The sequence below is a fragment of the Canis aureus genome, chromosome 10 (assembly GCF_053574225.1).
Source record: "Canis aureus isolate CA01 chromosome 10, VMU_Caureus_v.1.0, whole genome shotgun sequence".
Lineage (NCBI taxonomy): Eukaryota > Metazoa > Chordata > Mammalia > Carnivora > Canidae > Canis > Canis aureus.
This window is the reverse complement of record NC_135620.1, coordinates 9,412,676-9,430,631: the sequence shown is the minus strand read 5'-3', so window position 1 is coordinate 9,430,631 and position 17,956 is coordinate 9,412,676. Positions and strand designations below refer to the sequence as shown.

Below are 17,956 nucleotides of genomic sequence, written 5' to 3'. Positions count from 1 at the left end.
TAGATATACCACATTTTCTTTATCCATTCATCCACTAAAGGACATTCAGGTTGTTTCCATATCTTGGCTGTTGTGAATAATGCTACAATAACATGGGGGTTCAGCTATCTCTTGGACATTCTAATTTCAGTTCCTTTGGATATATTTACAAGAGTGGGATTGCTGGGTCATGTGGTGATTCAGTTTTTAGTTTTTTGAAAACTCTCACTCTGTTTTCCATAATGGCTGTATCATTTTACATTCCTACACTCTGTAAGGGTTCCTTCTTCTCACCACCCTCAACAATACTTGTTATCCCTTGTTCCCTTGGTGATAGCCATTGTAACAAGTGTGATGTGGTATCTCATTGTGGTTTTCTATCCCTAACAATTAGTGATCACTAGTGAAGCAAGACCCAACTATATGCATTTTATAAGAAGCACTGACATGGTAAATATAAAGACAAAGTTAAAATTAAAAGGATGGAAAAAGATATACCATGTAGACTTTGACATTCTTCATTTTCTAATTCACCTTATTTATCATTTACTCAGCAAGTATATATTTAACACCTAGTAGGTCTGAGGCACTTTCTTAAGTACATTGATGAACATTTAAAAATCTAGCTAGTTTGAATTTTCCAGTATTTTGGATTTTAGATGGGAAAATTTGATATTGATAGGACATTTATAGGATATAAATGCTTCTAGTTAAAAAGATCTTTTTCTTAAAAGAAAAAAGCCAACTTGGACAACCTGACTGCCCAGTTAACTCTCTTTTTGTAGTTATAAATGTCTACCAGAAAAAAAAAAAAAAACTTTTAATCACAGTGGTAGGCATCAGTGGTTTTTAGTAAATTCTTTAATCCTGTCGGATCTTTATTAGGATGGATACAACACCAGTAATATTTTACATATCTTGTTTGATTAAAATATTTGTTTCAATTTTTGTGATCTAGTCATTAATTCTTTAATTTCTCACTTTAGAAACCATGTCACATTGACTTCCTCTTTGAATGGAGAATAGAATCTGATTTTTCCTCCTGAGCCCAGGATGTTGCTCTCAATATGTGGTGCATCTCTGTCTCAGAAGTGAATAAAAAGCTTCATTAGATGTTTCTTATAAAGAAAATTAATTTTCTTTTCTTAACCTACTTCACTTTTTTATCATTGGAAGATAATTCAGAAAAGGGACTGTAATATATATTGACAGGGTCTTCTTGTAGAGACGTTGTTCCAGTTAACTTGCTGATTTCTACAGGAAAATGCCTTGCCTCATACATAATTCAGGTAAGGTAGTAACAAGGGATTGGACTGACCAATGATTTCAGTGAGGAAATCATGTTGGATCCAAAATATTCTATGTAAAATGTATGATATTCTTAATGCCCCTATTTAATATTTAATAAATCCAGTCCTGAAGGAGAGTCTTTGAACCACAAGTTCAGCTACCTGACTGGCATTTCTGTATGCCACAATTAGAGCTGTCAAAACAATCTCTTTTAAAATAGAATCAGAAGGAGGTTGAGTGCTTGTTATCTGGAGTTGTACCAGCATTACTTGATGTCAATACAGAGTTTCCCCCAAAAGGTGAGGCTAAAAAATATTTTCTGGTTTTAAGTATGGTTTTGTACATAACCTATACCAAAGGAAGTGACACATTTTCCAAGGCTAATGGTGAGATCTTTTTCTTTAATTATTTAGATATTTATGGATAGGAAGGCATAGCCAAAAAAACCCCTTCTTTTAAATATTTTTTTTATTGGACTTCAATTTGCCAACATATAGCATAACATCCAGTGCTCATCCCATCAAGTGCCCGTCACCCAGTCACCCCAACCCCCGTCCACCTCCCTTTCCACCACCCCTTGTTCATTTCCCAGAATTAGGTGTCTCTCATGTTCTGTCATCTTCAGTGATATTTCCCACTCATTTTCTCTCCTTTCCCCTTTATTCCCTTTCACATTTTTTATATTCCCCGAATGAATGAGACCATATAATATTTGTCCTTCTCCGATTGACTTACTTCACTCAGCATAATACCCTCCAGTTCCATCTACATTGAAGTAAATGGTGGGTATTTGTCGTTTCTAATGGCTGAGTAATATTCCATTGCATACATAGACCACATCTTCTTTATCCAGTCATTTTTTGATGGACACCGAGGCTCCTTCCACAGTTTGGCTATTGTGGACATTGCTGCTATAAACATTGGGGTGCAGGTGTCCTGCCGTTTCACTGCATCTGTATCTTTGGAGTAAATCCCCAGCAGTGCAATTGCTGGGTCATAGCCAAAGAAAAATCTATGAAGAAACTTGGTAGGTAAACATTTCTCAAATATATTATAATACAGAAAAGAAAATAGGGCAACGTGGAAAGAATCCTAAAATAATTGATCACTAATGAGCATCCTACATCTATCAAAACTGTTTTCAATCTTTTATATTAACCCTGCATAGAGTAAGTGACATAAAGTAAGAAATGGCTCACAGATCTCTAATCTCTTCTTTCTGCAAAGTATTTTCTCATATGATTAAAATATGAGTCTGAGTTTCCTAATTCGCGTGTAGGATTTTCATTGTGCTTTGCTAGGATCCCACCAATCAACCATACAAAATTGCAGTATTTTATTTTTTGTTTTTAATTTTTTTAAAGATTTTATTTATTCATGAGAGACACAGAGAGAGGCAGAAGGAGGAGAAGCAGGTGCCATGCAGGGAGCCTGATGTGGACTCAATCCTGGAACTCCGGGATCATGTCCTGGTTCAACCACTGAGCCACCCAGGCATCCCCCAAATTGTAGTATTTTAGAAGATCTTGCATCAACTTGTTCCTCTTTCAGCTTATTTGCCCATATATTTGAAAAAAAAAAATAAGGTGGATAGATGGTCTTTTTCTCTTTCTCTCTTTTTTATTCTTAGAGTGATTTTGCCTAATTTTATTATAAGCCAGGCTTGTGGTTGTCAGACTTTAAAATTTTATGGAAATTCTGTGACAGATTCTGTGACATCACCTCAAACATGATGTCAGTGGTGGATCTTCTCCTATTAAGTAGGATATGAAAATATCTATATCATAATATCATGTATTCTGCTCTCAAACTGTCTGACTTGCTCAGGAGTCAGATTGTGCAAAGAGAAACATTGGTCCAATATGTAGAATTTATTTCATTTTATTTTAAAAATATTTTATTTCTTAGAGTATGAGTGAGGGGAGGGGGAGAGGGAGAGGGAGAGAATCTCAAGCAGACTCCAAAAGCATAGAGCCCAACACAGGGCTTCATCTCATGACCCTGAGATCATGACCTGAGCTAAAATCAGGAGTTGGATGCTTAACTGACTGAGCCACCCAGGCGTCCCTGCAATATGTGGAATTCAAAAGTGTGTATGCTGCCTTTTGAAGGAAAGGCTAATTTATTATCTAAGGATTTTATGCTTAGAGCCTTACTGTTCACTCTCCATTTACTCCCCCTTGACTTTATACTGTGACCATTTCCAGCTGAGTGCTAAAGATGGACCAGGTAATAGTTGGTCATTGCACTAGAGTACAGGGGTCAACCCCACCTGGAGAGAGCTGTTACAGAGTAAAGTTCTCAGGGCTAGCAGAAGAGGAGCACTTAAGAGCATTTGACAGATACATTAGCAGCTACATCACACAAAGGAAATCTCATGGAGCTTGCAGCGGGCTGACTCATGCTCATCCTCTTTGTATAGAAAGGTGATCTGGATGGGAGATGTTGCCCTGGATCATAACAATGCTGTGGTCTATATTAGGGGTAGTCTTTCTAGATGTGGAGTTTTCCTTATTGTATCTCCGGAGCTCATGATGAAAAACAGATGTGCTCTCTCAAAAATGACAATTGCACATGACTAGGAAAGAAAAAATCCCTCATAGACTGGAGGTAGCAGGAGAGGAGAAGGGCATAAAGGTAGTTCAGAGGAGAGAGAGTTCAGTCCCCTATAGCCATCAGTCTTGAGAATATTAGGCCCCTCTTGAGGTCACATAGATTCCTTTATGAATTAATTACTCATGATAGGAGTTTAATAAAATTATTGAAGTGATCTTAAAAAATACACCTGCCTATGTATAAATCCCAAGAAACTGTCCCCATCAGAATAATCAGGTCAGGAGGTTATTCATACATTCTGCGGTATTTTGGGAATGTTTCTGGAATATTCTTTAAGATAGAAAATTATTTCTTGATTTATTAAAGTATTCAAAAGTTTTAGCTCAGAATAGTAAGAAAGTGGAAATCAACCTAGTTTTACTGTGAAAATATGGTGAATAAATTATAGTTTGTTTCTTTTGAGTTAAAAAGAAAATCCAAACACTTTACCATTTCTGTACATCAAGCCTAATTGCCCATGTAGCATGAATTCTTCATGAAGGATTCCAGTGATTTGAAAGAAGTCAACACTTACATTACTTGTAAGTCAGGCACTTCGACATCGTAAGGCTTCAGAGTATTGAGGATTTCTTCTGATTTTTTGATTACTAATGTTTAATATTTTCTGTAACATTAAGCTTTTTTGGCCCCCCCCCAAATTAAGTCTTCATGTTTTACTCAAAGTCTATGACAAAATAATTGTTAAACCTTTTTCATGTTAATTTTATTTCACAGTTATCTTTCCTTTCATCTAAATTCAACTCCTCAATAATCCACTCTGTCTTAATGAACTGTCTTACCTTTTTAGCATTAAGTTGAAAATTTTCACGAGTCTTGCATATAATTGGACAGCTTACCATTTCCTTTTCTTCTTTCTTTAAAATTTCTAAAGAGCCCAAAGGCCTCTACTTTAACAGTATTTCATCTGTGAAACTTTTAAGAGGTCAAAATATTTTTCTAGAAAAATTTACTTTTTTGACCAGTTTTTTTTTCTTTTTTTTTTTTCTTTTTTTTAAGATTTTATTTATTGGGCAGCCCAGGTGGCTCAGTGGTTTAGCTCCACCTTCAGCCCAGGGCCTGATGCTGGAGACCAGGGATCGAGTCCTATGTTGGGCTCCCTGCGTGGGGCCTGCTTCTCCCTCTGCTTCTATTTGTGTCACTCATGAATAAATAAATCTTTTAAAACAGAAAGATTTTATTTCTTTATTTGAGAGAGAGAGAGAGAGCATGCATGAGCAGGAGGAGAGGGAGAAGCACACTACCTGCTGAGCAGGGACCCTGATGTGGGGCTTGATCCCAGGAACCTGAGATCATGACCTGAGCCGAAGGCAGATACTTAACCAATTGTCCCATTTTTTGACTGTTGTTACTGCTGACCTGGAAAAGCAGAAATGTACAAAACAGTAACAAGACTTTACTAAGTGAGCTTGGCCGATGTTGAAAGTGTAGCTCCAAGGTGTAATGTTGTAGCATTCCTTGCTTTAATCAGGCTTCCTTGTAACTGAAATACTTTCCCATTCTTAATTGTGAATACCAGCTCATTTTACTTCCCTGGACCCTGCTTTGTTACTGATTATTCACAGTTCAGACCAAGGGGAGTTGCTAATAGATGCATCTGTGGCTCCATTTCTGTCTTCCCTATGCCCCCATTTTACCTTCAGCCCTCGAAGGTGGGCTAAACCATATTTAAACCTCAGAGACTCTCCTTTCATCTGCCTCATCTAAAGCCTAGACCTTGCTTTCTCCCTAAAGCCTTATTTAGGTCCGTTCAAATACCTCGCAAGAGTGGCTGACCTGAGCATCCCCAGCCTGGGGTAGCATCTACAGGATGGAGGACCCAGGACACCATTGCGTCTTCTGGAGCAGAGCGCAGAAACATGAGTGCTGCATGGGAGGTTCTGGGCTAGGGGCCTAGACAAGGGGATGTAGGACCTTTGAAGATAAATTCTTGGGAGAAGCCCTGACCCTGGCATGATCAGGAGGTAAGATCCAAGTGTTAGGATTCCAGCTGTATAATGTGGTAGAATTTTGGTCGCCAGCCTTGTTCTGTCCCTGAAGTATTCTCTGTAGGTGTTGGCTGCATCACCTGTCTACAGAAGCTCAGCCACCTTCCTGTAGCGCCTCCCTGCATCCTTAGCCTCATTCACCTCCATCTCTCACACATTAAGGATATCATTGTTAGAAGAAAGTGAATATTGCCTTAGTCCCATTCTAATTATGAACCCTATGGTCCCTCACACCACAGTATCCAGTCAGTGGTCCTACAGAAGGTGATCCATAGGATATTATTTGGTGGGATTTCTTGCTTAGATTTTGTCACAGCCTCATTCAAGAGAATTGTTTCCTGATGGTGAAGTTGGAGGGGCTTGATTAATAATTTATTTTAGTTATGTTGATATGACAGACTGGTAGCTCATGAAATAACGTGCTTTTTACAACCTTCACACTGTTTAATTAAAAAAAAAATGTTGCTAACATTTCACATTGGGAATCTCCTTTAAAAATCCAGATTTCTGGTTCTTTAAAAAAATTAAAGAATTTGGCCTCATTGACCCTATATTCCTTCATGACAACAGTTGGATGGTCACTGTGGTCTGCCCCCTTTAGAAAAGCCAGTGTCCGTAGTCACTTGTATTACCTCCCTGGCTCCTATTGTCATTTGAGCCTGCAACTTTTGTTTTAGAATCCCCTGAGTACTTCCATATAACTCCTTATAGTCAAAGAGATTACCAAGAAAGTTGTTTTCATGTTCCCATAAGTATCATTAGATTATTTATTGTCGATATAGCTGCTGATATATTGCTCTGACCTGTCTACCTAACCAGTACAAAAATGAAACCGATTAACAGTCATAAGAATATTTTTTCTCAGATTTTTTTTCAGTTTTTACTGTGGGCATGGAAGTTTGCTACAAGTATTAGTATAAGTTTGTGGTGAAAAAAATTGTATCTCAATATGAACTGAGTCACTTGTCTCAAAATAATTCCTCCTTGGAGCTGAGGCAGGGTCAATGAGGACTTAGCCTGTAGCTTTTGTCTGCTCTTGACAAAGACAAAAACTACATTTTATGCAATTTCATTCCAACTAGAGGAGGAATTTCATTTATATAGGAATGATGAACAAAGTTCTTAGAAGGAAGAGCATCTATCTGGAAGAGACACCAAGGAATGTATAGTAGCCTATTTAAGAATAAACAAGCACCTTAAGAGTTCATTTGTTGTACCAGAAGAGGCAGCAGCAGGATAGCCCTGCAAAGTCCTGGATCTAACTGATCCCATATTCAGAAGCGGTTACCCTCTGTTGTTCTTTATACTTTCCTTGAATGTTTGCATCTGAGTGGGAGTAGGGGATATTGAAGATGTGTGCCAGAGATTAAAGCAAGTGATTATGTTTCTCTTGCTTTCCTGTAAATCTGAAAAGGTTTTATGTGAGATCATGATGCTTTGTTTTATTTTTATTTTTATTCCTAAATTGAGACAAGGTGTTAAAAGCATATGTTACAGAGTGAGCATCTGAAGATGTATTCTAATTTTGGAAGATGAATGTAAAAGTGTTGAAGTGGGTAGTTTTCTGGAAAGTATCAAGAGTTAGGGGGGTTTTGGAGCCTTAGATGAGAGACAGAGACAAAGTGGGTTGTGGGGAAGACAATGGGAGGAGAGAAGGGAGAGAATGTGCACGTGCATGTGTGCAGTTGGGGGATTTCAGAGAAGAACTTAAATTGAATGGGAAATAAATTGGGTGAGCTGCATGCTGAGTACAGAGTTGAAATGCCAAAGCCTTCTCTTGTCTACTTTTCTATATATCTGTTCTCCTGGCTTCTGCTGACATTTGCATTTTTGTTTTTTTGGCTTTTGTGGGGAGGGTTTTGAGTCTTTCAAGGAATTTCAAGGTAGAGTAATTGATCAAATCAGTAAGAATCACTCAAAGGATGGGCCAAATCAGTTTCACTGAATTTTAGAAAACTGTTTATCTGAATTTAAAGTGGTATTTAAAAGGCAAAGGGGGCAAAGCTGCTAACAGATTGTAGACCATTCATTTCCAGGGCTATATCAGAAAAGTCTGCAAACACTGCACAGAAGTACCCATTTCCTCTTTATTTTCGACATCTAACAAACCATTAAGTTGCACTGCATTTTAGAATCATCAATTGCCATTCATGATGAAATCAAAGATATATAATTTGAGCTCTTAATATGCAAATTTTATTTATAAAATAGTTTTAAGTGATTATATTCTTGTAAAACACTGCTATTTGTGACTTGAAGATCTAAAAATACACTGATAAGCTTCTCTGGTTAGTCACAAAACAATCTAAAATGATGACAACACATTAATGATAAATACTGTAATGCAATGTATGTCATCGTGATCCTTTATTTTTATACTAAACATTAAGGGAGGGGGAAAACTTGGATGTTTAGAAGCTCATGTTGAATTGAAATAATTGTTAATCTAAATGTGGTTGCTTGAGGAGTACCTGGGTGACTCAGTCAGTCAAGCGTCTGCCTTAGGCTCAGGTGATGATCTCAAGGTCCTGGGATCAAGTCCCACATCAGGCTCTCTGCCCAGCCAGGAGTCTGCTTCTCTCTCTCTCTCCCTCTGCCCTTCCCCAGTCTCATGTTCTCTCCCTCTCAAATAAATAAAATCTTAAAAAAAAAATATTGTTGCCTGAAAGGAAAAAATGTGAGACAGGGACACCTTCCAAGTCCTAGGTCATCTTAATGGAAGGTTGAATCCTGAGAGATGTATCATCTCATTTTCTGGCCAGAGGAATGCTGTTGAAACCCTATGATGTAGAAATCGCCATGGTTGTGAACCCATATTCAGTTACAAAGACTGGTTTTTCTAAACCAGCTTCTAGTGTAAAGATATAATCTTATTAACCTATGCATCCTCTGTTGTCACACAGTAAATATTAAATGAATGACAAGAACATTAAATGATTTGTTTAGATGCTCAGATTCTGATTCAGTGTGATGGCAGTTAATAATTCAGAGAAATTTAAAATTTACGTATATTAGTGGATGCCCAGAACTCTGACCTAGTTGGATAGCCTAAAATTTCATATGATTGAGAAGACAATTTTAAACCATGTGAAAGCCTGATTCTTTTGAAGGGAGTCCTAATAGGGAAACGAAAGAAGACTTTGAGAAAGTCACTCTGTGTGCTTCACCTTTCCCACCTCCTATTTTTATCTGGGTGAAATCAGATTAATATAATCATCAAAGCAAGTTCTAAAAGAATGAGGTAAGACTTTGGGATGGGAGGAAGTCATAAATCATTCTCTCTAACAGAATACCTGTGGAAAGGAGGAAGCAACCAATTCTGCCCAGCTTGCTTTGTTTGGGCTTTTATGGTTGATTTATGTCAAATTGCAGAACTTTTCTGATTCTGGTTTCTAGAGATCCCTTCTCCCCATGCACTCCTCTCAGGGTTACTGCTCATTCAGTGGTTGTGGAGTGCCCTAAAGCAGAGGTCAGCAAGCCAAATCAGGCCCCTCCTCACTTGTTTTTGTAATACACTGGATTTAAAAAGGGCTTTCACATTTTAAATGGTTGGAAAAAAATCAAAAGAAGAATAATATTTAGCAACATGTCAAAATTGTATCAAGTCCAAATTTCAGTGTTGACAACCACATTTTTATTGGCACATAGCCACATTCCTTCATTTACATGTTGCCTGTGGCTGCCTTCATGCTATGACAGCACAGCAGAGATAAGGGCTTGCAATGGTGGTGAAGCCTAAAATATTAACCACCTGGCACTTTACACAAAAAGTTTGCCAACTCCTGCCCTTAAAGCATGGGACTTCAGAAGAACACCTTGATGTTCTCTCGCAAAATCAGTATCAATGCTATGAAATCACTTGAGGCAGTTGTAAAAACACAGATTCCTGGGTCTTAGTGCCATACTTTTGCTAAGTAGAAATCCATGGAGCCCTGCAGAGTATGGAGTCTGCATTTTTAACTAGTACTCCAGGTGGTTTTTCTGAGCATTGTGGAATCAGAAAGTTTGCTATGTACAGGGAAATGAAACCGGGCTTCTGGATGCCTAGAACTGACTTAACTAAGTAGACTGGTCCTAAATAAAATGTCATTTATGGATTGAGATAGACTAGAGGCTTCTCTCTGAATTCTACATTATTGTACAACTCATCAACTTGCAGAGCTTCGAGGAACTGTACTACTGAAATCAGATCTTATTTGTCTTATTGTATAAAATGAGGTGTCCAAAATGGAATGCGCATAGAGTCCAAAATTTTCCCACTTCCAGGAAGTAAATATTGGAATCATTAATTTCCTCTGTAACTTATTTTTATGTGTGTGAATGAAATACATGGACAAAGCTTAAAATTTACAAGGTTTATAATAGAAGCACTGTTTTCTAGTTAGGCTCATTGCTACCCTCATTCCTTTTCCCCAAGACTGTTTCTTTTCCCATTTACCTCCATGTTTCTGAATAGTATGCCCATACTGCTATTCCTTGATTTTTCTGTTGTAGACATTATCTGTTGACTTCTATTGTGAACGATGAGGATTTTGTTCTCCTTTATTCTGCTTATCATGCTTGTCTTTCTTCCATTGCCCCAGTATGATTAGTATAAAAATTTTATTTAATTTAATATTCAGTATTTAGATTATTATGGTGATGGTTGCTTTTTAGACCTGCTGCATACTTACCATCCCATCTTGAAATTCCCCTTGCCTCTTTTCTTTGTTGTATCTCATTCCTTCTTTTTTTCTTATTTTTCTCTCTCATTTTGGTGGGTCCCATTCTCCATGAGCTTCCTGATGGAAGACATATGAGAGGGAAGCTTTTCAGGAACTTGCATGTCTGAAAATGCCTTAATTGGTAGTTTTGCTGAGTATTAGAAATATATTTTTTTCCTAATTAAGGCATTGTTTCTTCTTCTTGTATCTTCCAAAATTCCTATCAAGAAATCTAATGCCATGTTGATTTCTGACCCTTGTTTTTCTCTGGAACCTTTTATGGATGTTACTTTTCCCTCTAGGGATCTGAAATTTCAGGATGGCATGCCTCATTGTAGACCCTCATATCCTTCAGTTTTGAAACTTTATTGCTTATGTTATTTTTATTTTAGTTCCCTCTATTCTCTCTTTTTGAACTCCTATTAATTAGACATGGGAACTTTTTTTTGATATGGGAACTTTTATGTTGATTTTAATTTTCTTATTTTTTCCCCATTTTTCATCTCTTTATTTTTATGTTCTACTTTCTGGTATATTTTGTCATCCTTTTTTTCAGTTCTTATATGGAACTATTTTGTGGATAACATTTTTATCTCCAAGGTATCTTTCTTTTTTTCTGTTAATATTCTTCGATTATAACATGATTTCTTGGATATATTTTCTTAAAGCTTTGATTACTCTTTAGTTTTTGTTGTTGTTTGCCTTTAAAAAAAAAAAACCTGTGCTCTGTTCTGTGTGCCTTTTTTTTTTCTGTTCGTTTTGATCTTTACCTTTCATGTCTGAAACCTTTCTGAAATTTTTGGTGGTTTTGGTTCTTTGTTCACATTCCAGAATGGGACATGAACAAGCTTAATGAAATTTCTGTGTGTGTGATTGAAGCTTATCTGCTAATGAGATTCATAATGGGGTAATAAGGCAGTGAGCAGGTTTTTTTCACTCTGAAATTGCTGAATAGTATAGCTATGCTTTGAGCAGTTCCATTTCTTCAGAAGGACCTCCTGTTTCATTCATGGTTGGAATAAACTTGATTTCTAGTATTCTAGTAGCTAAGTAAAGTAAAGGGGCTGGAGGTCTCCCCTTTCTGTATGTAGAATTTAACTTAATCATTCCCAGTACAGTGCTTCACCCAACCACGGAAAGCTTTCTAGAAAGTAAACTTATTGTCTTTTGCCAGAGAATATGTAGGTTGGGGTGAGGCATAAGGGGAGTCATTTGGCTACATAGAGTAGCAATGTTTATCGGGTGGTATAGCATTCTTTTTTCTAAATGATCTTTTTTGTTTTTTAAAGATTTTATTTATTTATTCATGAGAGACACAGAGAGAGAGGCAGAGACACAGGCAGAGGGAGAAGTAGGCTCCATGCAGGGAGCCTGATGTGGGATTTGATCCCGGGACTCCAGGATCACACCCTGGACCGAAGGCAGGAGCCAAACCGCTGAGCCACCCAGGGATCCCTTTCTAAATGATCTTATTAAAAGTTCATATTGATATATGTCATACAATAGTAAAAAAAAAAAAATGTATATAATTGATAAATTATAAAGATGTGTTCAAAAATAGTTACTGATGGAAGTATTGGGTGGAGTACTTTTAGACACTATTTTAAGGATATATAGTTAAATTTTTGAAAAATATTTGTATATAAAGATAGAAATTGAAAACTGAGGCTTCCTTAAATCAGAAATGTTAAAAATTTTGCAAGAGCAAAACATAGCAAGTTTACTTACGTAGCTTTGTATGCCCAGAAAAGCAAATGTATGAGATTAATCACATGCATTTCCAAAAGTGTCATTGGGTGAAAATATCAAGAATCATATTTAATCCTAATTTATAGGAGAATTGTATTATAATTAGAGCTATTCAGATATGAAATATGCTGTTTTGAGGTTTTATTTTTACTTTAATAATTTGCTTTTTCCCCCCTTTTTTTCCTTTCATCATACTTTATGTCCAATCTCCAGACATGGTGTATGTGACATTTCTCTTTTGAGTGATTTATTGGGCTAGAAAAGTTCCAAAGTCCCTCCTATGCCTGATATTGTATGATTTAAAATCAGATCTAAAGTTATAAAATACCATACTGGAGTCAGTTTTGAATAAGCAAAACAGAATTCAGAGTAATATTTACATATGTAATGTATTTTGTAGTTATAACTTCATCTTTACTGTTTATTGCTGCAGATTTATCTGATTGGCATGATTTATGGAAGGTGTCCCTCTGTAGGCTTACACAGAGCCCCTTGACACTTTCAAAGCAAGGGCTTGTCTTGGTGGAAAAGGCATCCATCCATTTTACTGGGCTATCTTTCATGTGGAACGAAAGTAATTAGGTGTCTAGCTTTAGTAGTATAGTATTAAGTCTTATCTTGAGGACACCTAAGTTTATGTAATACCTAGGCATCAGTCAATTAAATCAAGGAAAAAAACAAGTCAATTTTATGAGTCTACATGAGTCAGGCATTTGATTATCCTGAGAAAACAGGGGTCTGGCTCCTTTCACTGAAGCTTTCCTTCTGCAATCGATTAACTGCTGACTCTTGTTCTGTTGACCCTCACTAATTTTGTTGCATGTGCTGTCATTCCTTATCCGGAGCGCGGGGGAGACTCCTCTGTAAATATCAACAGCTGATGGGGTTAAGGGGGCCCTCTATCTATTCTACAGCCAGTGTTCACAGTGCGTGTTGGTGGGGAGGGCTGGGTCTGGAGCTTGCTGCCTAGGAGATTTGCCAAAACCAAATGACAAGTTATAGCTCTTTCTTTTATACATTCAACAAATTGTTGGATGGCCAACACCAGTATTAGATATTTACAAATCAAGATTTGGTTTTGGGGCACCTGACTGGCTCGTTTGGTTAAGTGCCTGCTCCTGCTCTCTTTCTATCAAAATCTCTATTTTTTTTCAAATAAAATCTTTAAAAGAAAATTTGATTTCATCTTCACTGTATTATTTTTTACATCATATTCCCACTAATGTAAAATCCTACCTTTATGTGAAAATGGAGTCTAGTGACTCAGTAAAATTACTCTTGTCAGCTAAGGATTAGCTGGTGCTATTTCATTCTACTCTCTGTTTCTTCATATTAAAAAATTTAGTGGCTTGTTTACTGGTGTGTAATCCTTAGTACATTCACTGTAAGTCTCATACTGCTGGTTTCATGTTATTTGTTGGCTATCACTTGACTCTCTATATCTGTTCCCTGAATCATCTAAAATCTGTTTGCTTGGTTAGGTCATTTCAGATTCCTATTAATAATTTTAAGAAAAGATTTCTAAAATCTAGCGAAATTCTACGATGTCAGATGTGAGACACAGTAATGATGTATCCACTGGAATGAATTCAGTTGCCGAATGAGCCATCCAAAGTGGGATGTGATTTGACACTTGTGAGTGCCACTCCCCCCACTTGATACCTTATCATGTAAGGTTGAGGTAAAATGTGACATGAACCATGATGCATTTAGATCTCAATACATTGGGCATTCTAGAAAGGCCAAGTGGTATAGGCTTAAGAGGAGAGACTCACTCACTTCTATTCTCTACTCTCCCACATAATATCTGTAAAATGGAGACACTAAGAATTTATTTAGTCCTTATCTGAGTCTGAAGAATTCATCTTTTGTTTTTCTCCTGCCAGTACTCATATTGGATAATGTTATGTGCAGGTTCCTGAACATCCTGTTTTGTTTCTTATCTGTACACCATCATTATTTCCTCTAGTTTTTAGAATCTTTTTCTTCTTAGTCTGCCTGGTCTTGTCTTTTCTTTTCTTTCTCTTTCTTTCTTTCTTTCTTTCTTTCTTTCTTTCTTTCTTTCTTTCTTTCTTTCTTTCTTCTTTTACTTACTTATAAAGATTTTATTTTATTTATTTGTCAGAGAGAGAGCACAAGAAGGGGGAGTAACAGGCAGAGGAAGAAGTAGGCTGTCTGCTGAGCAGGAAGCCTGATGTGAGACTCTATCCCAGGGCCCTGGGATCATGGCCTGACCCAAAAGTAGATACTGAACTGACTGAGCTACTCAGGTGCCCCTGTCTGGTCATTCTGAAAGGAAAGTTCATATGAAATTTCCAACTAACCAAACTAAAGTGGAGAACTCCTTCCTTTGGGCCTCTACCTATCAAATATTATAGCCATTGTCACACTATATAGTTTCTTTTATTATTATAATTAACATGTGAGTCTCTCTTTCAGGACCATGCATTCTAAGTGCTCAGTAAATGTTGAAGGAGTGTTGTTTTTTTATGCTTAGAATGTGCTGGATCAGTTATCAATTGCTGCATAACAAGTCCCCTAGACTTGGGGATAAAGGCAACACTGATTTGTCTGCATGATTTCTCTGTTGGTCTTACTAGTGCTTTAGTCATGTGACTGGTTGGTTGGGAACTTTATTAGGGTCTTACTATTGCCTTACTCATGTGTCTGGGGCCATGGTTGGAACAGTTGAGATGATCCTCTCTCTTTGTGATCTTTCATCTGATTTTGTCCACATGAGAGTGGGCAAGTGCTAATGGACAGGTGCGTATAGAGTCTGCCCAGTGTCATATTTGCTGACATTCCCTTGGCCAAAGCAAGTCATATGGCCAAGCTCAGTGTCAGTGTGGGAAATGTCTGTACAGGATCTGCATGCCAGAGGTACCTTGGGGGTACTAATATATCAAGTCTAGCATATGTACTTACCTTCATTGTCTCAGTGTTGGAAGAACTTTTGTTCAAAGCTCCTTTTTATCATTTTTTTCTCCTCTAAAAAGCCTTCTATGTTCTCTCTGAGACTTTTCTTACATTTTTCTTTTGCACATGGAGTTGTCTTCAATTTTTTCCGCTGGGAGCAGCAATGAGGTGCTCATCTAGAACTTGGAAACTGTATTCATTTATACTTCACTTTGTTCCAAAAAAATGGAAGGCATCAACTTGGAAATAGAGGACATGGGGTCACCTTGGAAATGTTAACTGTGTGACATTGAAGATTTAATGTGTATTGTCTCTTAGGTCAGTCCTTAGTGAAGGTATCATTATATCCAAAAGAAATATATTGTTTTTCAAATTTCAATTTTGAGAAGATAAAAACAAAAAACCTCAATACTCTGTGCTGAGAAGGGTTCAGGGAGAGGAGCAGTTTTGTGTGCTGTGGAGCTGAAATTGCAATTGTCTGTGAAGCAGTTTGCTGGTCTGTGTTGAGACCTTAAGAAGTTTGTATTCAAGTCCAGTGATTCTACTTGTATAAGTCATTCTAAGGGAATAATCAGAAGCAATTTTGTTCAAAGGTCTTTACTGATGCATTGTTTATGTGGAGAAAAAGGAAAAATCCAAATTGGGAAATGATGAAATTATGGACCAGTTATGTAATGGAATATTATACAACCAATAACATGGTCTATGGAAAGAAATTGTTGACTTGGGAAATTGTTCCCAATGTTCAACGCAAGTGATTCAAAGGTATATGAGGATAGGTCCGATTCTGTAAAACCGTGTGTGTGTCTGTGTGTTTTCATTGACCAAGAAATGTATTAAACACACTGTGCTTGACAATGTGGTCAGTTGGAAAGAAGAAAGACATGTTCACTTCCTTCACTCTGCTTACAATTAGTGGGGAAAGTAGATGCTGAATGGCGCTAATACTGATGGGGGAATAGCCAGATTTATACTTCAAAAGGACCAAGACGAAGACAGAGGGAGCAAGAACACTTGTTGGTTTGAAAAGACTGAGGGAGTTTTGAAGGGGGTAAATTTTGGGGGTGGGAGTGGAAGAGAACTATAGGGGCGAGACACTGAGAAAATCCATCAAATGAGGTAAGAAGGTTTTTATGAATTTCTGCTAAATATATTCCTGCTTTGTGTTTTCTTTTCTTTTCTTTTTTTTTTTTTGCAGAAGACTATTAGAAATATTTAAGTTACTTGTCAATTATTTTAGATGCTGAACCAAAATGTCTTTTGGGTGTGATATCGTGCTGACATGGAATATTCCAGATCCCTTAGCTTATCATGGGATACATGTGAATATATGTAGATGTATATATATGTGCAAATATTTACATACATCATCATCTGTGCAAATGTTATGTAGATTTTGGAGGCAGGGCAGGGGAAGCATTCCAAAATCTAGGAGACCACGGGTAATTTTAATTTTTTCTTAATTTATCTGCAGTCAGAGAAATATGTACATACATAAAAGTTACATGTATTTAGACTTTAAAAAGAGTTGTTAAGGAAGTAGTTGGTCATCTGGGAAAGCATGCCCTTGCCTTGGCTGGGGGGAGGGTGACTGCTGTCTTAAGTGTCCAGGTGTCCTTAGCAGTTCTCACCCACGTGGAGATGGGTTCCTCATCCACCTTGGCCTAAAGTCATCAAACATGTGTTTCATTCATGTAATTTGTCTAGCTTGGACTCCATACTAATCTAAACATTCTTTTGAGTATAACTGAGGTTGAGAATATGTAGGTAGTAGAGCTGTCTTGTGAAGCAGAGTGAGCTGGCTGTTCACCACCTCAAGCTGTCTGTAATCCTCAAGACAATGCAAGTTTCATTGTAAACCTGTTAATTAGAATCAGAATTCCTGGTTAAGCACAGTTACTATAAGTTAATGTCCCAGAGAGATTTCATTGTCAGTGCGCTGACAAAATCAGGTATCAGAGCTGATACAGCAGTTCTTGTACCTGGAAGTTACCAGGTTAGGGCCACCCTGAGAAGCTTCTTGGCAGTTAGTCATATAACCCATCCTGTTAACACTTGTACCTGAATATGTTCATTTTCCTTAATATTCTACATTCTTTGCTTAAACTCTCTAGAACATTATCTGTTTTCTTATTTTCCTTAGCAGAAGGAGAAACCTTCAAAGGCAGATATTTGTCATTTTTTGTGTATGTACTTAGCCCTTAGCACAGTGCCTAGCACAAAGTATTCATTTAATTAATATTTACTGAATGAAAACATACACATTAATTGAGGTCAGTTACCAGACATATATAACCATATTCACAAAGACAAATATAAATAGAGTTTAGAACATCTACTTTTTTGGATTATTCATAAATTACTTTACATACATTAGCCTACTAATCATGCAAGTACATTTGTAAACTATTACTCTGTTTTCATCCCATACCCTGTACACTTCTCTATGTGCGCCATGTTGTAGTGTTATTAGAGGTGAGTGATAGTTAAGGATGTGTTAGGCCATAAAAGCTGCCACTCTACCATTCTGACAAAGTCTCACTTGTAAGAAATAGTAGGACTGGGGGAGGGGAGTGAGTAATCCAGTGTGGCTCAGGTAAGAAATCAGTCTGTGAATAAAGCTTAAGTCCATTCCAATGACATTTTCTTTTGTTTAAAAAGTCTACTGCTCCATGCAAAAATGTGCAGAATGAATTCGTTGGGGGCTCAAGCATGAGG

The 17,956-nt window shown here is 37.2% G+C and overlaps 2 long non-coding RNA genes across 2 annotated transcripts in view; one reads left to right on the top strand and one right to left on the bottom strand.

Annotated features, from left to right (window-relative positions):
- The first annotated feature begins 4,944 nt into the window (after positions 1-4,944).
- The window catches only part of LOC144321578 (uncharacterized), a 75,248-nt gene continuing 62,236 nt past the window's right edge, over positions 4,945-17,956 (top strand). Inside the window, exon 1 of the long non-coding RNA XR_013387177.1 lies at positions 4,945-5,846. This is a non-coding gene — a long non-coding RNA (uncharacterized LOC144321578). The remainder of the gene's footprint in view (positions 5,847-17,956) is intronic.
- LOC144321951 (uncharacterized) overlaps positions 16,734-17,956 on the bottom strand; it is a 55,736-nt gene continuing 54,513 nt past the window's right edge. The window contains exon 8 of the long non-coding RNA XR_013387498.1: positions 16,734-17,098. This is a non-coding gene — a long non-coding RNA (uncharacterized LOC144321951). The remainder of the gene's footprint in view (positions 17,099-17,956) is intronic.